Here is a 23700-nt window from a genome sequence, read left to right on the forward strand (position 1 = left end):
TGATGAGATTGCCTACAATGGCTTATGGCCCATCTGCAGCTGCTATTAGCAGATATCTCCAACAGCCGGAGACACTGGATGGTGGAGGGCTCTGAGTTAATACAGAGAGTTCTGTCCACGTGTCTGGCTGGGGGGGGTCTTGTCCACATGCTCAGGGTCTAACTGATTGTCATATTTGGGGTTGAGAAAGAATTTTTCTCCAAGTCAAATTGGCAGAGACCCTAGGGGGGTTTCACCTTCCTCTGCAGCATGGGGCAAAGGTCACTTGGTGGTTTGAACTAGTGGGGGTGGTGGATTCTCTGTAACATAAAGTCTTTAAAACAAGATCGGAGGACGTCAGTAACTCAGCCAAAGGTTATGTGCCTTTCACAGGAGTGGGTGGGTGAGGTTCTGCGGCCTGCGGTGTGCAGGACGTCAGACTAGATGATCATGAGGGTCCCTTCTGGCCTTAAAGTTGATGAGACTTCAAGGAATTCCTGCAGGACCTTGCAGGGCTGAATGCTTGCTGTTGCCAAATTAAAATAAACCGTCAGTTTCAATGTACCGCTGAATCTTAATCAGCTCAATAATCGCTCATGAGTAAGACAAAGTGGAGCCTGGTTTTAGTAATAACAAAGTCAGGACACGTTATAATTGGCACGTCCAGCTAGAAGTATAATCCTAGCAGGGCAGATCCTCAGCGGGTGTGAGTGGGTGTGGCCCTGCCGATTTCAGTGAAGCTATGCCCCTGGACAGCAGCTGAGGCACGGGGCCAAGGATTCCAAAGCATGTAAATGACAGACCTGATCCTGCAGGGCCTCTGACCGCAGAACACACACTTCAGCTAAGAGGAGTTTTGCCCACACAAGAAATAGAGGATTGAGGTCTTTATAGGCAGGAATCACATTGCCTACCATTGAAGTGCAGCCACCTCTGGGTTGGAACATGGCAGGGGTACAGCAGCGTGCATGATCACAATATGAAACAGCTTAGTACAGAAAGTGAAGAATGTTGTGTCAAACTGAAATTTCAGGCAGGTGGATTTAGGAAGGTAGAATTACCTAAACTCCAGCGTTAACTAAGACCCTTGCTCTTACAGAAAGTACTGCTTTACCTATAATACAACCATTAGCCAGTATTACCTTTACAAATAACTCCCACAGTTCTAGCCAGCACTAGTTAGCACTAGCCAGATTAGGTGTGTAACTGGGAATGGCACTGCTTTTTTCCCAGTGCAATAGAGAAGGCAAGGCATATGACCCCATTGACTCTGTGGGCCAAATTCTACCCTCAGCTCCGTAGTCTAGTGTAACCCTGCTGACATTAATGGGGTTACTCTGGATTTACACCAGTGTAACTGCAATCCACGTTGTTACTTAAGTGGGGTAGTTAAGAAAGAGAGTAGCAAAATGAAAGAAGACAGAGTGGTGGAGGACAAGACTTTGGGTCTGGTTCTGATCTCATTTACTCTGATGTAAATCAGGAAGAACCCCATTTAAATTAATGGAGTTGTACCGGTATAGATGAGGAGACTCAGGAATTGGAGGCTTAGAGGTATGGATGCCAGAGGGAGAGAAATGACAGAGATACCCTCCAGCTGGTGAGATTGAGAGGCTAAGACACAAAAGGATTGATTCTGTTCAGTCAGTCAGGAGTGACTCCACTGATGTCAAGGGAGTTACACTGGGGTAAAACTGGTGCAAAAGGGGATGGAGATTCAGACCCGAAATCTCAGAAGAGCCTTGAAAGGAAAAGTAATTCACCTGGGTTGCTTGTTCTTCAGAAGCCATCTTCTCTGGTTTGAGTTTTGACGAGATCTGTTTCCATTTACCCAGAAGAGCATTCGCTTAAGTCCCACATAAGTCATTAGGGCCATGATCCTACAACTGTCTCCCCGTGCCTCCGCCCCCTCCCCTGAGCTGCATGGAGCCCCATTAAAGCTAATAGGACTCAGAACAGGTGCCGGGCTCTGCCTACTGGGAGCTTCCTGCAGAACTGTGGCCTATTGGTATAAGTGGGATTTGAATGGTCCACAGGTCCTGTGCACAGCAGTGAATTCCACCCTTTAAGAGCCAGGGATCTTGGGGCCAAATTCTCTGCTGGCCTAACTCCATTGATTTCAATGAAGTTCCACCAGCAGACATTTTCGCCCGTGGTCTTTTCAGTGATACAAGAGAGCTCTTTCAAACACAGTCATTGCCATTAAGTGTTTGCAGCGATCCCTTTGTTGAGCCACCACTGTTTGCTGTGACCTGTACTGGAACAGAGAGTGCCTTCCTCTAGGTCTAATGGCCACGACTTAGCTGACAGCATCATGAAGAAGTGTAAAGCTATTGTGGGCATTAAAAACAAAAAACCCAAAAAAACCCAATACCTAGTGACTGCATCAAAGTCTCAAAGACTGAGCTGAAAATAAAAGACATCTACCAGCAACTTGTTCTGGTTTTTGGAATGATTGTACAAATTAGTTCAATGCCAAAAGAGAGAGACAATATTTATGACGGTGGCACCAACTGGGGAAAGCCCTGAAATGCTGAGCTAAACCCTCAGCTGGTGTAAATTGGTACATCCCCAGTGAAGTCCATGGAACTCTGTCGATTCCCACCAGTTGGGGCTCTGACCCTCTACCTCTAGCAGTCTCTCTACCTACTGCCCCTGGGCATTTACAGATCGCTCATCAAGAGAGTATCTGAATGTTTTTCAGTCCTTTCTGTTTGCTCACCCTGTTGGGAAAGGCAAAAAGGATCCAGCAGGAATAACATATTATCTGCAGCCTTGAACTTACATGTGGCCAGTAGCACGGGAAGGTTCTAAGCCAGAACCATCTGGACAGCCCCCTCTGGCTGTATGAAATCCCATTGAAGACAATGGGGTCCCAGTTTAAGAAAGCATCCCTCTTCAGGAAAGACACAAGTGTCTGGAGGAAGGTTTGCCTAGTGGCTGGAACTTGGGAGCCCGGGTTCTACTGCTTGCTCTGCCACAGACTGACTGTGTGGCCTTGGGCAAGTTACTTGGTCTCATTGTGCCTTAGTTTCCCATCTGCACAATGGAAATAACAGCACTGCCCTACCACATAGGGGTGTGGTGAGAATAAATGCTGTGAGGCGCTCAGATGCTATGGTGACGGGGGCCGGAGAAGGACCTTACATATAGACAACATGTGCTTAACTTGAAGCAGGTGCTTAAATCCATCTAAAGCACCTGCTTAATGGGCTCGAGTTCTGTCCTGAATCAAGGCTGGGGGTTGTGCAGGGTTCCTCCATGTGGCTTCAATTGCAGGATCGGGGCCTTATTTAGCATCAAGGGGTTCTTTTTGTCTGTCAGCTCACTGGGTTTCATTAGGACTGGAAAACATCTTCCTGGAAGGTTAGGAAATGTGTATCAAATAATGGCCTTTGCTTCTTAGCCTCTGGAATAAAGCACATACTTTGCCAGCTGAAAATACATATGTATTATCAATGGGATATGAATGAAAAGACATCTTTAACTGAGCAAATACCAGACTCTGGGCATGAAATCCTGCAGGCAAGTAGCTTTACTCCCCTCAACTCCCATTGCCTTAAAGGAGGTTAAAGTAAAGTTACTCACCCAGGTAAGAGCTTTGCAAATTCGGGTCCCGTGTATTCTGCAGTGCATTGTTTTTATTAAAATGCATATTTAATATTGTGGAACTTTAAAAAATTAAACCAGTTTTGATCTCTCAGCCCCCTGTGACTTGAGCGGAATTTTTTGCCTGCCCAAGGAACAATTCCTTTGTTAGATCTCAACATGCCAAATTTAATCTCAGAATGAATTTTTATGGCCAAGTTATAACCCACCCCTGAAAAGGAAGGGGGTTTATAATGGACCAGCTGACACCAGCTGAGTTATGGAGCTATAAACGGCAGCACTCTAATCATTCGATTAAAATGACCAACCACTTATGAAAAAAGGGCGCTGGATCCAAAGCTTATTCTAGTCCATGGAAAGATTTCCCATTGACTTCAATGGGTTTTGAACCAGGCCAGAATGCTCTAATCTTCCAGCTCTGTTATGCTCATCAGGGCCCTGATTCAGTCAGATATTTAAGAATATGCTCAGCCTGAAGCACATGTGCTGTCCAGGACTACACACATGCTTGAAGTTAGGTACGTACATAAGTATCTTTGATGCATCGGGGCTCTGAAGAGGTAGTTTAAACAGGCCTTTATTTTCAGTTTGAATCCTATTTCGCGATCCCTTTTGTATTTCCCTGATTGTTTTAATGCAGTTGTCACCTTCACAAAGCACACATTTAGATTGTGATGCATTTGTTTTAATTGTGTGTTTTCTTTTGTTTTGTTTTACTTCTGATTGGTTCGACTTTGATTTAAAAATTTCTTGGGTTTGAAAAAAGAAAAAAAAAGAATGATTTCTGGCAATGAAGGTAACTGAAGAAGCTCCCCCAATCCTTTAAAAAAAACCCCGCTAAACTCACCAAGCAAACTAAAAAAAATAAAATAAAATCTGAACTGGGCTTTGGAACTTTACCTTCCGTTAATTATCCAGGTGACATTTCATTTAGTCGGATTTATGTTTTTTGTATGTGCACATTGAAAACACCCTTTAAAAATATCTGCTATAGAACACTTATTTAGTGAAAAGTAAATCTTATAAAAATTCAATTGCAAAGTAGTTAAGGTATTTGAATATTTTTTTTATAAAGAAGAATCCCAAGAAAGAAAGTATTTGATGGCTAATAATCTCATTTCAATATAATAGGACCTTTCTTTTGCAAAGAGCAAGACAGGTTAAAAGATATAATTATGACTTTGCAAACTCTCCCAAGTGCTACGAGATCATCTGACAGTTCTGATCCCGGGCTCAGCTCTCAAAGGGGAAAAGTCTTTGTCTAGTTAGAGAGTTAAAGAGACAGGATCCCTATTCCACTCTCAGCCTACATTGCAATTTAACTGTCAAAAAAATCCAAGCTGCAAAATTGTCTTATTCCAACACAGCACAAGAAAAGAGAGAGAGGTTTGAAACTGACCTGTCAAAAGCACCCTGTTTAAAAATGTATAATATATTTTAAATACTTTTTTTCCAGAGGTACTTAAAGGTTAAAGATGTGCCAAAGAAGTAGGATGGAATTTTTTTTTGCCTCTCGCTAAAGCTTTTAAAAACAATTAAAACAAAAAAAAAAACTCTTTTTCTTTTCAAAATTAGGGATAATCAGTGTAAAATCCCCTAAAGATCAAAAGGAAACACATTAGAATAACATTAATTCCAATGGGGAAAAAAAAAGAATAAATCCCTTTTTTCAATGGGAAGAAAAACTTTGAGGACATTTAAATAATGTTTTCGTTGTCAGAATTTACAACAAGGTGGAGCGGAGTGTCTGGGAGAGACGAAGACCCAGGCAAACACTCAGTCGTGAGGAAAGACAGAGAATGGGATAAAGGCTGCTGCTGACAATTCCTCCTCAACGCCGTTAGGCAGCTGGAAAGTTGGCTTTTCAGAAAACGTTTCAAAATAAGAAAAGGGGTGGGGGGGAGAGAGAGATTTTTTCCAGTAATGATGACATAAGCCAGACAAAAGAAGCAATTTCTTTTTCTTGATGGAGTTTTCAAGAAGTTAAAACAATGTTTAATCTAAAAAATGTTAGATAGATAGAGTTACCGTAGTTATGAGAACAGATATATACTGTAGGTATGAGAGAGAGAGCGTGATACTGTAGTTATGAGTAGAAAGATACTGTAGTTATCAGATTGGTGGGGGGGGGGGGGCTTGTGTAGCGATAGATACATAACTTGGGTAGCTAGGTGTAGATAAGAGAAATAGATGGATGCAACCAAAGCCCGGTTAAGAATGATGCTTGCTTGATTTCTGTACAGCCTTGAGCCAGCGCCATCACACTGGGCCATACCCTGTTTGCTGTACTCCTGCAACAAGTCCCTCAATTGGGACTGCACACATGAGTAAAGTGAGGAGGATTTGGGACGCCCAGGGCTGATGCTGCAGTGATGCCAATGGAAGCTTGGAATGTATAAGAATGGACTATAACAGGGATCAAAAAAGAACTAGATAAGTTCATGGAGGATAGGTCCATCAATGGCTATTAGCCAAGATAGGCAGAGGCTGACAGTGAACGGCAGGGGATGGATCACTTGGTGATTGTTCATTCCCTCTGGGGTACCTGGCATTGGCTGCTATCGGAAGACAGGATACTGGGCATACTTTGGTCTGACCCAGGACGGCCGCTCTTATCTTGTTATGTTAATGCGGGACTGGGTTCTTGTATAATGTGTCTGAACTCTGTTTGCCTCTGGAGCAAATCTGTCCTCCCGGCAGGGAGTATGAGCCAGATTTTCTTCTCATTTGCCCTAGTATAAATCAGGAGTCTGTCTGTAAAAACCAGAGTGAGAGGAGGATTGTGCCTCACCTTCCTTATCTGTCTATACAGCATTGCTGGCACTCAGTAAATCAATCAAATGAGTAATATCAATGGATAAGGAGTTAGTCCTCAGCATCTCTGTGGCCTAGTGGTTCCTTTATCAAAACAAACAGTTGGGCTTTCTTCTGTCCTAATCAGTAATTTGTAAACATGTTACTGCTCACAGGTGGCTTGAATAATGCATTGGCACATGGCAAATTGTTTTCTATAAAGCACACATACATATACATATGGGGCCAGTGTCAAGTTGGGAGCCAAGGAAAAGACAGGAGCTGGAAAGGGGGATTTCCAATTTCAGAGGGGAGGGGCTGGAAAATAATGTTCCTCCCTGAAAAGTAAAATAGACATCTGCAGCTGTTGGTTACCTTAACTTTGGATCACTCTTTCTGTCCCTCCCTCTGTCTCTCACAACCACTATCCTTTGTTCTTCAAGGTACAAGCCTACCTCCAAAGTCCACTGAAGATTCAATGGGAATCTTCCCATTGACTTCAGTGGGCTTTGATCAGAAGCATTTTAATCTGAAAGTCAAAAGAGGGGCTCAATGCTCCATCACTGAGATCAGTGAAGATTTTGCTTTGGATGGCCCAATCCTGTTCCCTTTAGGTGCCTATTTACATATTTTACCTACCACATATTTTACCTCCAATCAGCCATCCCTGGTGGATCATATTTTTGATTGAAAGGGCTGGAAGGAACCACAGAGATGAAGAAACATTTCTCAGAGGTATTTATGTGCAAACTTCGCTGTTAGACACGAAAGAATCCATCTTCTAATGATGTCCCATGCCCAGCAGTAACAATGTTTGTTATAAAAGGACCGACACTTTGTGGAAGACACTGATCACCAAAAGAAAAAGAAATAATCAAAATGAAATGAAGAAAATTAAAAGGCCAGAAAGCTGGGACCCAACCCTGCAATTCTGACCAGGGCAAAAACCGCACTTACGCAGAGATTCAAGAGATGTGAAGATAATATGATGACGAGGGACAAAATCCCCTAGAGTCATCGATAATAATATCTACCTCTCATACAGCATGTGGATCTCAAAGTGCGTTACAAAGGAGGTGGTTAGCCCTATCTTACAGGTTGGGAAACTGAGGAAATGCAGACAAAGTGACTTGCCCATGGTTGCCGAGCAGCAGAGTAAGGAACAGACCTCAGATCTCCTGAGTCCCAGTCCAGTGCCTTATCTACTAGGCAACAGCATCTTGCTAATAAATTGACTCGCTCACATTGCCAGCATGAGGACTGCAAGGTCAGGCCATTGCTGTCGAATTTTCCTCTTCTGAAGGGCTTTTAAATGTATGTTTATTTGTTTCTGTTTTTAGATTTTTGCAACTCCCAGGAATGGGGCCTAGTTTTACACTCCAGGTGCCCTTGGCATACCTGATAAATACATCCAAGTGGGCTCAATACAACTGGAGATCACCAGCCACCAGCGAGCCAGACAACTTAAAAACTTGACTTGCCCTCCCCCACCCAAATCCCGAACTCTTACAACCCCCTCCTCCCTTCCATTTCCAAATGTCTGGGGAAACATGAGCTCTGCAACATGCCCTGGAGGTTATCAGATTTGGGGTACTTGGGACCAAGGGTCAAAGGAACGTGTGCATCATTGTTCCTATTAAGAAGCATTTTGTTGTTTGTTTGAACAATGGAAAACTGGCGCCAGGGCCTCCCACCAGAAAACTGGTTTCACTTTAAAGCATCTTTGCAAATCGATCTGAAAAGTGTTAAGCGCCCCATCGGCCACAGCGAGAACCTGAATTGGGATGGATTCGACGGGAAAGTCTTGTGTTTCCATAGGAATTCCAGGGCCACTGAGCCCGGAATTATTCATCGCTAAAAATTAAAGCCGAACTGGAATCCTGCTGTGGGAAACACGCCAGCTTTGTGCTCTTAAAGGAATGATAAGCCTCTGGGATGCTGCTCGTCTAACTGTGCAAAATCAGGGTCAAGTCTGGGATAAGATGGTATTATCAGGGCCCCATCCTGCTCCCCCTGAACTCAGGGGCAAAACGTCCATTGAGATCAGTGAGAGCAGGACTGGGTCCAAAATGTGTCCCAGACAGACAAAGAATAGCTCCTGAGCAAGCAAATTAGTTGACATGGCAGCAGGGAAAGGGAACTCTTGGTTTTAAGATAAGAGAGATTTCCTCCCCTTTTTTTTCTAAATACGCTGGCCCCAAAACGGTTCTCAGTTGCCACAAACTTTAATGGGGGTTGCAGCGTGTAACTGAGAACAGGATTTGGTCCTCTTCGTCAAAATCCTTCGCCAGCTCTGATTTCCTCCAGCCCAGGAGAGGATACCCTGGCCATCACACCATACCAAACCACCCCACATACACTGCACATGACAGCTATACACGCACTGCACACGCTCTCTTCCCGGGGACAATTTCCCTTCTTTGTGATCAATTTGGAAATATCTGAGTCATCCCACCTGGCTTCGTCTAGGGCACAGAGCCCTCCCCACACACAGAGCGAGATTCCTGAGGTTAAAGGGGGAACCGCTCCCATGAAGGCCTCTGGACCACGTTCAAAGGTGACGCAAATACTGGTGAAAGTTACACGACGGGTGTCAACTGGTGAACAACCAGGTAGCAGAGTAGCACACCTTGTACTGATTTGGCATTCGGCGAGCGTGCGATGTGAGTGTGACTTCCATACCGAAGGAGAAAACAGGCCACGGGGAAAGTAACCAATAGATACAAGAGAATGAGATAACGTAGCTGGGCACCTGCTTAATCATATTCCCTCCTATGTGCTGCTTTCCCAGCTGCCCCCTTTTGCTGTGTACGTCACACCTGCTTTGCACACCCGCTGAATGCTGCACTGGTTCCTGTTATGCCATTTACATCTGCTCTTCTGACCAGTGAAAGTCCTGAGACTCGGGAAACCTAGGTCAATTCCCTGCTCTAAGCACGCTCCCTGGGTGACCTTCGGCAAGTCACTTAATCTACCCTGTGCCTCAGCTCTGTATCTGTAGCCTGGGGATATTAGCTCTGCCCTGCCTCCCAGGGCTGTTGTGTGGATGAACACATTAGAAAGCATGAGGGGCTCTGATACTCTCGTAACGGGGTTATATAAGTACTGAGCTCGGAGCCATTCACCACCCTGGGTCCTACAAGCACAGCGCAGCTGGACCCACGAATCTGGCCCCTAAGGGGTAGCTTCTTCTACCGTGACCGAAAATTTCAACAGAGCTGGGAGATTCGTTCCCTTCAAGCTGGGCATGCTAGTGGGACACCCTCTCTCTGCCAGAGGTTTCCCTTCTGTGTACGAGGCCAGTTTGGGGTGTTATTTATTTTGTAATGGCTCTTTTAATTTCAACCGTTACAGCAACATTGATGGGAAAAGACGGTGGGGTGGGGACGGAACGGGAGCAGAACTGTATACATTCTTCTTTCATCCTGAGAGAGAGAAACTGAGGCAAAGAGGGAAGGTGGCTTTCGGAGGTACTTCTGAGGAGGAGCGCTAACAACAAACAGGGAAAGAGAGGCAGAAAAATGAGAGGTGGGTTTGAAGTTGTGGCAGGGCTGGAGTGTGCTGCTTAGCCTCGGGCTGGCATTGTCTTCCTGCTGGCTGAAGAGTGGTAGCCATGAATGAAAGGGGTGTGAGGCTGGGGGTGGGGTGTATGTATGTGGAAGAGAGGTGGGGGTGTGTGTGGATGGGTGTGTAAAAATGAAAAGGGAGGTGTACTAAGACGGTAGCGTGAAGGCGTATCTCATAGAATCATAGACTTTAAGGTCAGAAGGGACCATTATGATCCTCTAGTCTGACCTCCTGCACAACGCAGGCCACAGAATCTCACCCACCCACTCCTGTAACAAACCCCTAACCTATGTCTGAGCTATTGAAGTCCTCAAATTGTGTTTTAAAGACTTCAAGGTGCAGAGAATCCTCCAGCAAGTGACCCGGGCCCCACGCTGCAGAGGAAGGCAAAAAACCCCCAGGGCCTCTGCCAATCTGCCCTGGAGGAAAATTCCTTCCCGACCCCAAATATGGCAATCAGCTGAACCCTGAGCATGTGGGCGAGACTCACCAGCCAGACACCCAGGAAAGAATTCTCTGTAGTACCTCAGATCCCACCCCATCGAACATCCCATCACAGGCCATTGGGCATATTTACCGCCAATAGTCAAAGATCAATTAATTGCCAAAATTGGGCTATCCCATCATATCCTCTCCTCCATAAACTTATCAAGCTTAGTCTTGAAGCCAGATATGACTTTTGCCCCCACTACTCCCCTTGGAAGGCCGTTCCAGAACTTCACTCCTCTGATGATTAGAAACCTTCATCTAATTTCAAGTCTAAACTTCCTGATGGCCAGTTTATATCCATTTGTTCTTGTGTCCACATTGGTACTGAGCTTACATAATTCACAGAGATGCAAGAGGAGGTGTGAAGAGAAAGCAAATGAAGATGTTTGGGAGGATGCGAGGGGATATGTCTCTAATAGAAGGTGTGCGAGCTGGTCAGTGTGTCTGTGAGAGGGTGCGAGGGGGTGTGAGGAGTGTGTGTGCATGCTCGTGCAAGGGAAACTATGAGGTGTGCAAGAGAGAGAGCTGCGTATATAAGAGCTGGGTGTGTGAGTGGGTGTCAAGGTGTAGGTGTGTGAGGGGGTGTATGATAGGTGTGTGTATGGAGGGCCTGAGGAGGAATATGTATATGGGAGAGGGTGAGTGAGTGTGATTTCCGGGTGTTCTTTGGGTATTACTGTGTTTGTGTCTGTGTCTCTGTAGCATGCACAGGGGGCGACCCACCAAGAGAAATTTTGGGCCCCTGTACATCATGTCTGCCGGAGCCCCACCTTTACGCAGATGTTACACATGTTTTGGGGGCTGCCCTGAGCTCGGGGCCATGTTCAATTGTCCTCTTCCCCCCTCTCATCAGCCACCTTGAGCTCCTGGGTATGCGATAGGTATGTTCGTGCTCTGTGCTGCGTGCATGACTGCTTATCCCTCACTCACCGGGCTTTGTGGTGTCCCTGTTCTGTGTGTGTGTGCATGAGCCGGCAGTGTGGTACATCTCACATGTGCTGCACTCTGTGTAAGTGCTATCCTGTGTGTGTAATCTGTGAGCTGTTTTTGTGGTGGGGGGTCTCTTTGGTGCACATCAGAATGGGTTGCGTGTGCGGATCTGCACAGGAGGCATTTGTAAAGGGAAGAGAGTGTGTCTACGCAGTGTGTCTGGGTGGCTCTTTGTGGTATGTGTGAGCAGTGTGTTCGTCCCTCAGGAGTGTGTGTGTGTGTGTGTGTGTGTGTGTCAGTGCAATGGGGGGCTCCTTTGAGGTGTGTATCTGTGTGGCTTTGTGCAGGGCATTCATGTGCAGGAGGATGTGTGTGGCCCTTTGTGGTAAGTGTGCATCTGGATGAGTGTGTCAGTGCAGTGTGTACATGCATGTGTGTGTGCCGCTTTGTGGTAAGTGTGTGTGTGTGTGTCGGTGCCATTTGCGTATGCACGTGTGTGCCCCTTTGTGGTAAGTGTGCATGTTGGTGCAGTGTGTACATGCATGTGTGTGCCGCTTTGTGGTAAGTGTGCGTCTGGCCAGGCAGCGTCCTGTGTGCTCCACGGGTGTGTGTCAGGAAAAGGACACGCGGAGCAGACGAGGTCAGGGGGGAAGGTGCACTCAGAGGCCATGGTGCTTTGCCGCTCCAAGGCGAAGGAGATCAGGTTTCAGGAGAGCCGTGAAGCTGGGGCTGGAAGGGGACAGGAGGTGGGCTCTGCTGTTTGCATTTCCCTGGAAGGCAGCAGAAGTCGGGTTTAAGAGAATATCCTTCCATTTAGCAGTTTGTTTATTGTTCTTAACTAAGCCGCCCAGACAGGTGACCCAGCAGCACCACATCCACATGGGCTTCCCAGGAAGGCAGGGAGGGGAAGGAAGGCAGCTCTCCAGGCGAGGAGGACAAAGGGATTTGTGGGTGGGGAGGGGGGCACAGCTACCTTGAGACCCATTCCAAAGGGAGGATGTGTGAACCGCTCCTTTGGCCTCTGGAGCCGGAGGCGCTAGGCCAGGGAACTTCCTTTGCAGGCCCCGGATTGACAGCTGCTCAGAAACACAGCAACTTCTTTCTGTAGCTACAGTGCTCATCATGGAAACCCCCACGCACTCGCTTTGCGTGTCCGTCCAGACAGGAGGGTCTGTGCATGGCGGTCTAACTGCGAGCCTTGGGCTGCAGCCATGCGTACCTGGGTGAATGACCACGTGGCAGGTGCTTGAATGCGGCAACTGTACGGAAACCTAGAGAGACCAAGAGAAGTCTTGTGTGTCTGTCCCTTGCAGAACCTTGCTATGCATGGCTGAGTCCCTCCATTCATGCCTGGGATAGCTAGGGACATATAGATGGTACAGGAAAAAAGGCACCTTGATGTATAATTGTGTGTCTGCATGGACATCTGTGCACGTGGACGCACACTCAGGACACACACTATATTTCCCCATACAGTGTTTATTTGTGCATACGTGTCAGCCCAATTATGTGCATGTCCCCTGTATGCATCAGCATCTTCTATGCATATAAACTATACCGTGCGTGGGAATACCTCTGGGTATGTGTCGGTGCACACCTCTCCAGGCTGCGCCTGTGTGTGGCAATGTACGCCCCTCTGTGCTGACTACATGTGAGTATGCATGTGTCATCATACAGGGGTGTGTACCTGCGCGTCCTTGCAGCTATGTGGGGATGGATGCAGAGGCCCGGCAAATGTGGGTCTTGGCAGTTCCGCATGTACTGATGTGTGTGTGCTGACACGGTCAGGAAAATGAGGGCAAGGAAGGTCAGTCCGGTCGACAGTATAAATCAAGGAGGAAAGTAGAGTGGAAGTGAGAAGAATTCTCAGGAGATTTCATTGGTGGTGAAGCTTGTTGGGGGGGGACAAGAGGAGTCCTAATGTGACTGAAATATCCACGTGACAGCAAGGAGAAAATAGCGGTAAATGGAAGCAGCCGAATTGCTCCAGCCAAAACAGAAGGCAGGAAACGCCAGCCTGGGATTATTTATCCTACGTTAACTCCTGAGATTATTTCACCAGAGCGGGGAGAAGGCTCCACACCCTCTAGACGTGACCCGCCAACAGGAAACCTTTCACTGGAATCTCGCTTGCTTTCAGGACGAGATTTCTCACTTCTGTTAGCAATTTGTTCCCCATCACAAACATTCCTGGGAGAAGTTTGGGGCGGGGAGGAGGGGAGGAAATATGCCAGGAGAACCGTTTGGTTGCTGTGTGTGGGGAGCTCCCACCTGGTGACCTGGTTAACAACACAATAGAGCAGGCAGCTGCCCTTTCACCACCTCTCTCTCTCCTCCATTTCTCTCGTTCCCCCTTTCACCACCTCCCCCTCCATTTCTCTCCATCTCTCCTCCTGTCGCCACCTCCCCCTCTCAGGTTCGATCCTCCCTTCCCCCCCTTTCCCTTTCTCCCCCTCTTTTTCTCCTGCTATCGTTTGTGCTCCTGGTGCATTTGTACTTCTCTCTCCGGTTCCTCACGAGTTGAGGCCTTCCAAACTCATCCCACCTGTGCCCCTCCATCGTCCCATGCAATGATGGGGAGGGGGCTCAGCTCCTGCTCTTCTGGGTTGGGTCTGTGGTTCCACAGTGCTGTGTACGGGGAATGTGCCCCCCCCCTCTTTTGGAGAGCATACGCTTGTACTCTCCCCTGCGTAATATTTTCCATATGAAGAAGCCTTCCTGAAGCTGCACGCTGCCCTGTCGGCGAGTCTTAGGCGGGTTAGAGGAGACCCTGGGAGCCTTTAATCCCCTCTCTCTCTTTCATCCTCAGCCACAGCTGGACGCCCCATTGATGTGGAACAGACCAAACACCAGGCCCCTTACTAAGCCGTTGCCGCGGCTGTGGGGCCTCTGCTTCTTTACAGCACAGCCGAGACCACTGCCCGCGTCCTGCTTGCAAATAGCCTCTCCCCTCTTCCCCTGTACCCAGGCCTCCCTGCCTGGACATAGCCTGTGCCTAGTGCCAGTTCCTACTTGCCCTTCCACGCTACTCATCTCCCCATATAACTTCCCTGTACCCATATACCCATTATACCCATCCTCTTCCCAGCTCCTGCATCTTCGCCGAAGCTACAGCTCACAGGCCACCCCATAGCCACGTCTCCCAGCACCCTGTTCCAAGTGCCTACTGGCCTTTCACCGGCCCCCCATCAACCCTTCAGCCCCACCCCACAACTTCCATAAGGTTATTAGCATCAATCCCTCCCCACTCCGCGTCTCTGCTGAGCTCTAGACCCGGCAGAGGAGGCCCCTAAATCCGGCTGCGTTTCTACGGTGCTCTGGTCTAGCTGGGAAGCAGCCAGCGGCTGTCCCCACAGTAGAGGCCAGCATGAATGAAACAGGCCCCCAGGAGCTTCAGACGGGATGGGACAGCGGCTCCCTGCACTGCAGCCGGCACTAGGTTTGTGGGGGTAGGTCCGGAGGGGCAGCGGGGTTTGTTCAGGGCCCTCCGAGGCAGGCTGGGGTGGGGTATGCCCAGTCAAAAGTCTCTCCACAGGCTAGATATTCGATACACGCCGGAGAGGTGTTGCTGGGAGCAGCTTTCTCTGGAGGGCTCTCCAAGCCCAGCTGTGGATGCAGCAGAGTCTACACATGGACTCTCCTGGTCCCTGTGGTGCCCGGTTGCTGGAAAGTGACATCCGATGAGGCTTCTTAAGAGAGGGACTTTTCCTCCGTAGAGTTACTGCGTCAAGAGCATCCCAAATCCTGGGGCACCATGCAGGAGGCCTCCCGCCCCCGCCTTCCAGCCATGGATGCTCTGCTTCCCCTGACCTTGTTGTAGCCGCCCAGAGAGCCCACTTAGCTTCTGGCCTGTAATCCCAATTCTCAGCCCCTGGGCCGGTGCAGGCAGTGTGATCTCGGACTGCCATCAGGTGGCCGCAGGCAGTATCGCAGGCCTCTCTCGGGATGGGCAGTGGCAGAAAGTTACAAGAGCTCTGTGTAAGATTGTCTCTCGCACCAACAGAAGTTGGTCCAGTAAAAGATATTACCTCACCCACCTGGTCTCTCTAAAAGGCCTTTTCGTCCACTACGTACTATGCCTCTCACCTAAAGGCCTCGCATCACTGTACAAACCATCAGCAGATCAGCGTCTTTCACCCACCCCGAGAGACAGGGGAAATAACGTTAGCTCGTGTATTGGCCAGTGCTTTAAAACTGGGTTCCCAGTCTCCGGCTGCTGGTGGGCAAAGACGGTCCCCTCTATAAGCGCTTCCCCATCGTGTCTCCTAGGGGAGAACCATGGCACTTCACGCTCTGCTCTGGGCCACCATTCCTGATCCTCCTCTGCCCTCTAGTGATTGCAAAGCCTCATATGCCTCTGAGAGCAGCTTCTCCTCTCCCGCTGCCTCTTGCTCTTCCTTTGCCTAGCCCTCCTCATCTGCTCCTTCCCTTGCTGCCATTCCACGGCAGGTGTCTTTCCCTTGGGCCAGCTGCATCCAGGAACCCTGCGCTGGATTGCCCACCACACCGTGGAGGATTAGGGTTCATGCCAGTAGCGGTGGGGCTATGATAAGACCTGATGACTGTGTGGTGAATCTGCTAAGCAGGAAACTACTGTCAGCCCTTTCCCCACTGATTTATCACCCTCTAGGATGCACACACAGGCACATCCCCTGCCCCTGGCCAATTAGGGGGAGGGGGCAGAAACTCTATGGACAGACCCTGACCCAGGAAGTCACCTGTGCACCTGGCTGCCCTGTCCAGCACTCCCTGTGACTGCTGGACATTGCAGAATGGTGCACAGTTTCTATTCTGTCCTGGGGAGAAGAAACTGAGACTGTGTAGGAAGCCAGAGGAGAGGAACCCCAATGAGACACACTGCTGCTAACTGAGCCTGGCCTGGAAAACTGCAAGCTCCCATTTGCTTCTAAAAGCGACTGGACCGGGGAGAGCAGCCCAGGCACTAGGCCTGAAGAGTCGTAACCCTCGACTGGGCTGATCCCCAGAGACCCAAATAAGAACTGCCTTGAGTTTCACTTTGAGTCGTAACTGTTTAAGGCACTGTACTCAGGCTATTTGCAAAGTTCCCCATTCTTGCCAGCCCTAGTGAAATACCCCTTCACTTTAGCCAAGTGTCTGAGTGGTTATTGGGTCCTTCAGTGCTTGCCTCTGAGTTGCGGTACACCTGGCACACTATTCATACCTTAGAGGGTGGGTGTGTCACAACACTGTGCAGCTATAACAATTATTCTGGTGTCAGCGGTGGGATTGCAACTGGAAAATTTGGCTGGCAAAGTTTAGCAGGTCGGTGCTGTAGGAATGAGGTGCCAAAGGGCTGCTTGGTGGATGGAAATGAACAATTCTGATGACGAAAGTGTTCCCCTGTGCTCTGAGAGTAGAAATAGCAGGGAAGTGCAGGCAGAAAGATGCAGCAACCCATCTTCATGTCCAAAGCCACTAACCAGCAGGTCTAAAACAAGAAGTGATGGCTAACAATGATTTCAGTCCCAAATACTACATCACGTGAAAGATCAGTGGACATCCATATAGAATTCTGGTAGACTGTGGGGCACAGGTTTCCACTGCACAGTCACAATTGTGGGAAACAGCCGCCCAGGGAGACCAGAAGAAGTTGAGACCTTTCAATGGGGTGGTCCAGGCTGCAGACTAAACTTGTCTCCAGGTGATCGGAATACGGCAAACCACTATAACTCTAGCCACCCTCCGTCTAAGCTGTGAAGTCCTAGTAGCAGAAGAAGCCTAACAGGAAACCCGAATTGGGACTGATTTCCTCAGACTGTAGGACGTCTACCTCAGTTTCAAGAGAGGCCTTTTTATCGTCAACAAGAGACAGCATGCCACAGCACCTGCTGGGGGTGAAGCAGAGCTTGGGATGTCACCGTGGAGAGGAATGCGACGCTACCACCAGGGAGTGAGATATTCATTCCCAGATGGGAGAAGGGGACTGACAGAAGGTCTAGTAGGCACGCGGGGACCCCCACCAGTAGGTCGACATGAATTCCTGGTGGACCACAAGATCAGAGGCAATAAAAAAGGAAGGAAGGGACAGCTCATCCAAAAGGTACGGGCTTCCCTAGGGCTCTTGCTGGTAACTCTGGCTACGTCCATGCTAGGAGCGAGAAGCATGATTCCCCTGCTCGTGTACACATACCCGCACTACCTCAGTGTGAGCTAGTGCAAACAGAAATGGCAGCGTAGCCGCGGTAACACCGGTGGGGGCAGAGAAGGCAAAGCTGAGCCCTGTCAGGTACATACCCACTCATGTTGGTGGGTTTGTACTCCGCACGACTCAGACATGCCTCTGCTGCAGCCACCCATGCTACCACGGCTACACTGCTACTTATACTCGTGCTAGCTGGATGAGCACTAGTGCGAGCAAGTGTAGACAAGCAGGAGAATCACACCTTAGCTCGTAGTGTGGATATAGCCTCCCATTCTATCACATCATCTCACACCATGAAACAGAGGAACAATTCTTGTTTTCTGTGATACTTTGGCAGCCCAGGGATCGAATTCCAAGGCACACTAGGACTTAACCTGTTTTATTTAACCCCAGAAGAAGGAGATGCAGAACGATGTGTTACCTGAACTCCCCTTTCAGTAGCAGCCCCTGGGATCTCAGCTGGGCTTTCTCCACCCTCAGCAGTTTGACATCTAATAAGCGAGCGGTTCAGCTTTTGTGGATCCTGGCCACAGCTGGGGAAGAAGCGACACACGGCTTCATAGTTCTGTGCGAGGACTGCCCTCCCCGCGTGCATACAACGGGCAGTCAGGATTTCCATTAAATTATTGCTGGCAGCACTACACTGTACTGACTACAGATGGTCTCAGTATGCCATGTGTTATAGAATTTATTGATTCATGGATTCCAAGGCCAGAAGGGACCATTGTGATCATCTCGTCTGACCTCCTGCAGAGCACAGGCCAGAGACCTGCGCCAGAATAATTCCTAGAGCAGATCATTCAGAAAAACATCCAATCTCTATTTAAAAATTGCCAGTGATAGAGAATTCACCACGAGTCTTGGTGCTTTGTTCCAACAGTTAATCATCCTCGCTGTTAAAAAAGTTACCCCTTATTTCCAAATAATAATAATAATGCTAGAGGCTGCAACAGCTTGACCTGTTCAATGGAAAATAATATGTCATGAAACATCAAGCTTTGATTTGATTTCTCCATCCTAGGCACCGGTGGAAATGGCCATCCTTCACAATCCATGGAATAGCCTCTTCCCCTTTGTCACACAGGTAGCTGAACAAAACGAGCACACAGTCAACCCCATGAAAGGGGAATCATTGACCGTGCCCATGGGTAGTGTGTCAAGGGGCCCTCCCTTCTGGACTCACCTAGCTCTGTTGTTCCCATCCACACCCTGATTGCCTTAGTATTAGAGCTGCTCATATTTTTTCCCAGTGGAACAGTTTTCCATAAAAAACGCTGATTCCACAGAATCAGAATGTTGCGTGGGACCATGCCAATTCCACTGGGAAGAACTGAAAGTAGCTGCTGGCCAAGTCTATTCATAACGGCCTCCCCGTAAGCTGAGACCCAGCAATGTCCGGCATATCCACTGCCATTTTACACACACACACACACACCCCTTTTACATGCTCATGTCAGGAAGCTTTGGGGATGAGGCAGGGGCACAGCTAAAACTTCAGCATCTTCTATAGAGACAGATGTCAAGCGTCACCTGCTCCCAGCCTGTTAGTAAAGCGGGGAGGGGCTGTCTGTGTTGGGTTCACGAGAGCAGGCAAGGTATGGCGGGAGTGTGGAATCCAGCCTTCTGTTCTTCCCACACCTTGACCGACCTCAGGTCTGTGTCACATTAGTGCTTCCCGTGCTGCCCTCTACTCCCCAGCTGATGGGTGGGTTCCAAAATGGATTGTCCTGTTTTTCCAGAAATTCCACAATGGCTACGTTTCATTCCGATGCGACACAAAACGTCAACAACCCAGAAATTCCCTTTCCCTGCCAGCTCTTTAGCATCTGTTCACTGCAAATCCTAGTGAAAAGCACCCACCTCAAAAACACTTTAAGACCTGCACCAACTTCCTCAGACAGCATCAGCCAAGAGAGGATGCGCTAGGATCTGTACAAAACAGAACACAAAAGACATTCCCTGCCCCAAAGAGCTCACAGTTGGATTTCAGAGAGTGGTTTGTTTTCACAGGGCCACAGGGAGAAGTTCAGGACCTTACTCCCTACATCAGATGGCATAGACAGGGTTTAGCATTAAAGGAAGTAACATGTGATGAGAAAAAGCCACCGAGGTGTGAGAGCTATCCCAGGCCCTGGTCTGATGGCCCGTTGTGTGACAGGGTGGGACTCACCACTCTGGCACCTCCTGCTGGCTGTCATAGGAATTAGCTCTACTCCTCAGGGCGCTCTTCTGTTGGTGCCTCACCAGGACCGACGCCACACCCAGAACTGCGGCCTCCTCTTCAGCCACGCTGCCTTCCAGCTGTGCCACACTCTGTGTTTCCTGCTTCCGGGGGACCTGCAATCTCTGTCCAGCCACTTCCCTGAGTGGCAACTGCAGTTCATTGTCCCAGGGCCACTTCCCATGCAGCTCCAGGACCCTGTTCTGCCCTTACCTTAGGGCCTCAGCCTGCAGGCCCTAGCAGCCAGCCAGGACCTCTCTCTAGCTCCGCCAGTCTCGGCTTGGGGCACTGCGTTGTCCCAAGTGTTGGTGCTCCTTCTTCCTGCGAGGAGCCTGGTCTTCTTCCCTCAAGCTCCAGTCAGCTACCAAACTCTGCTCTGCCCTGCGGCCCTTCTTATATGAGCCTGCCGGGCCACGACTGGCTGCTCCTCTCAGCCCCTTTCTAATTCGCTGCCTCTGGCGCAGCCTCCCTAGGGCTGCTTTTAACCCCTTTCTGCCAGTGAGGGGCGGCCGCCCCATCACACCTTGTAGTTTGCTTTTTAGTGTATCAATTAATATTTAGGTGAAACTGATTATACTGATTTTAATTTAGTCTCAAGAGAAAAAAAATTGTAAAAGGTGCCTTAATCTTTAATGCTGAAGCACCATTACTAGTTCTTGATTCCAGACTTCACAACTGCACCCATTTTTAAAGCTCTGACATCTAAAGTCTAGTGCCTCATTGTTTTTATTTGATTCTTTATATTCCACCCTTGACTGTATATAGGAAAAACTGGTAGACTTTTGAGTAACTCGGTAGCTTTAACTAGAAGAGTCCTTATACTACAGTTTACCTCGGGTTTTAGTACCAGTATTGTTAGAAAAAAAATCCTTTAAAACTTTAGCCTTTGAAGAACCTCTGTAGTCTTTAGCTTCATTTTGAATGCATGGTAAATGGGGCCAGACCCATGTCTGTTTATAGAGCTTCTAGCCCAATGGGGTCTTGAACCTGACCAAGGCCTCTAGTGGAGACAAGTCTTCCCATATATCAACTAAATTGTATAATTTATGCTCTGAAGCAGCGTATTTGGTAAGGACACTATAATATACTAAAAACTGGATGCTGTTATCTCATGCTTTGTTGAAATCGCAGGAGAAATGTATATAGTAGCAGAGCAATCTATTCCCCCAGCTACTGGAGCAGCGCTTCATGTACTTCTAAAGTCAGAGAAATCATCCTTGTGACCATCACCTCCTGTCAGTGCCTGGCCTCCTCACAGTCGCTGGTAAATCTGCTTTCACCGAGGAGAGGAAGTGCAGCAAAAGTGAGAAGTAGAGCTGGTTGAAAATTCTCCATCAAAACTTAGTTCAGACAGAAAATACTTTTTCAATTAAAGGTTCTCTACACTTTAGATTCAGTCTTTCATGAATTCTTTCCACTAGTAATTTCGGTTTGCATGGTACAAGCTACTAGTGACTTTTTCATTAGTGATGGGCCAAAAACACCCATGTGAACACACACCTGCCCTGAGATTCTGAGGTGGGGCAGGAAACACTGGGACCTAGCTCCAAGCAACCTGCGTTAACTCCTTTTAGGGCTTCATCTTTGGCTTACATGATTTTTTTTAATCTTAAATCCCATTTGAAGTATCTGAGTTTATCTGTTCTGGATGGTAAAGGATGAAGGAAATACTCTAATTTTGTATTCAGTCTCAATATGTCTTTTGAAACCCTCCTCATCCTTGTGAGCTGATTGCTTCTCTCCCTTTCCTTATTTCCTTACCAGCTCCCTCGACTTGAGATCTACTTTCCTTTGGTTGGGAGTTGGCTTCCTGATCAACAAGACCCTGTTAGCTGTGATGATAACTCTCCTAGTGAGAAGAAGAAACCACCTTGGAGGAAGCCGCCAGACACCAATAAATCTTGAATTCATGGTGCGAAAGGACAGCTTGTCTCTTAAAACCAAACTATCTGTCATATGGGCCCACTAGGAAGCAGGGAATTCCTCACAGGACTTTGATCATGCTGCCAGATAGGGAACCAGGGAAGCTCTATTCGTGATAGCTTATAAGGCCCAGACTTTTTATCATTGTTTGGACTATATCTCTGTATGTCTTGAGAGATCTAAAGACATAGAGTGGTTGGTTTGGGAACTTTTGCAAAGCCAGTGTGTTATGTGCTTCTTCTGTCACATGTCCCTAGAGAGGTAACCTGTAACCCAGAGCACCCACAAAGTTGGAGCTCTTGGAAACGGTGAGCTTAAACTACTGGAATGGTCGTGGGGTCCTGGAGGTGTAGAGCAGCTGGACCACGAGCTCCCATTTCCATGAAGAGTGCATGAGAGGCCAAGGAAAGAAACAGTGTTGGAGCCTACTCAGCCTTGGAAAGCTTAAAGCACATGGCTCTAGTGTGATGGACCCATGCACAGTAGCCTGGTGAGTGTCCAGCAGGGAGAGCTTTAGGGGGCTGTGACAAAGATCCACAGAGGCTCTCTGCTATACTGGCTGCAGATGGGCCCAGTGTCCCAGGGTTGCCAACAGTCCCATATCTTTAGAGATGTCCCTTATTTAAATAAATATTGCCTGTCCCAAACAAAATCAGTACTGAGGGCCTTTTATCATCTGTTTCAATGTAGAGTGTTTCTGGAGGAGTCCAGAGCATGGCTCTGGCTGCCAGTCAACTCAAATGTGGCCTGGCCTCCCCTTTGACATGCACGGAGGGGCAACCAGGTCAAATCTGAGCAGCACTGCCAAGAAACTGCTCCTCTATTTTTTAAATACAATGTTGGCAACCCTACTGTTATTCCATGTGCTGTACAATTCTGAAGGCTGTAAAGACTCTCTTTAACTGAAAATACAACATATGAACACTGAATGGTGTGAGTTTGATTTCTCCATGCCAGGCTCCTATGGAAATATCTGTCCCATTGGTCCTGGCCCTGGCTCTTTTCGATTCCATGGAATGGATCGTTGGGAGCAACCTGGGGGCTAGTTTGGTTGTTATAAGGCCTGGAACTCATATAGTGCCTCCTATGGGATCTCAAAGCAGATGCAGGACAGGCTCTCTTTCCTCCTCTGCAATGTTGGGTTGATACTTCCTCTGCAACACAAGTCCTACACTCACTGCCTGCAAAGCCCTTTGAGATCCACACACAACGGTGCTAGGGAAGTGAAAGATATTAATAATTCACCCTTTCCACTGCCTGCTCCATACCAACCCGATAGCAGAACCAGAAGGAGGTTTTGGAGGCAAATTCACACCACAGTGAATTCAGAGTAGATCAGTGGCAGTCAGTGGGGTTACACCAGGGTAGATGAGAGTAGAATCTGGCTCAATGGCTGACTCAGGTGTACCGTGACCAAAAGTATTTACCAAACTGCTTAATGTGCAATGAGGTTGTTGGATCTCAGTCAAGTTCCCAGAAGGCAGGAGCCCAAACACTGCCCACATCCGAAAATCACCATCACAGTGAAGAGTAGATGGCAATCCCAGCAGAGTTGCTAAGGACAGAGATGGTCGTGGGTACAGACTCTTCTCTCAACAACTAGACACGGTCCCTACCATTCAGATTAAAGGCATGCTGGCAAGGGGTGGAATGAGAAAACCTTACACTGCTGCTCTTCATGCTGCTTCTGCATGGGAGATATACAAAGGGTGCATTTTCCCCCTGAAATAATATATAAAGTGCCCTTCTCCAAAGCAACATCTGTGTCCCTTATGTGGAATATCAAGGTTGGAGGGCCGCTCAGCATGAACGCTCACCTTCCAGTGCACAGGTGAGAACAAGGAGTTATGGAGTTATAAATGGAATGGAAAAGCTTTGCACATTCTCAGAGGAACTCAGAGTGGCCTCCTCCATGGGGGAACTGCACAAACAAGACCAAGCAACGAGAAGACTCTGCCCTTGGCCAGATCCAGGTAAGGCTTATCTGCCCTCAAAAATTACTTCCTGCTGGAAAACATCTTAACTA

At 48.1% G+C, this 23700-nt stretch overlaps 1 long non-coding RNA gene across 1 annotated transcript; it reads left to right on the plus strand.

Annotated features, from left to right (window-relative positions):
• The first annotated feature begins 3504 nt into the window (after nucleotides 1–3504).
• Nucleotides 3505–21783, plus strand: LOC122463499. The gene is made up of 2 exons (XR_006286927.1): nucleotides 3505–3571; nucleotides 21516–21783. It is a non-coding gene; the product is annotated as an uncharacterized LOC122463499 (long non-coding RNA).
• Nucleotides 21784–23700: the final 1917 nt, after the last annotated feature.

The sequence above is a fragment of the Chelonia mydas genome, chromosome 21, assembly GCF_015237465.2.
Source record: "Chelonia mydas isolate rCheMyd1 chromosome 21, rCheMyd1.pri.v2, whole genome shotgun sequence".
Taxonomy (NCBI): Eukaryota; Metazoa; Chordata; order Testudines; family Cheloniidae; genus Chelonia; species Chelonia mydas.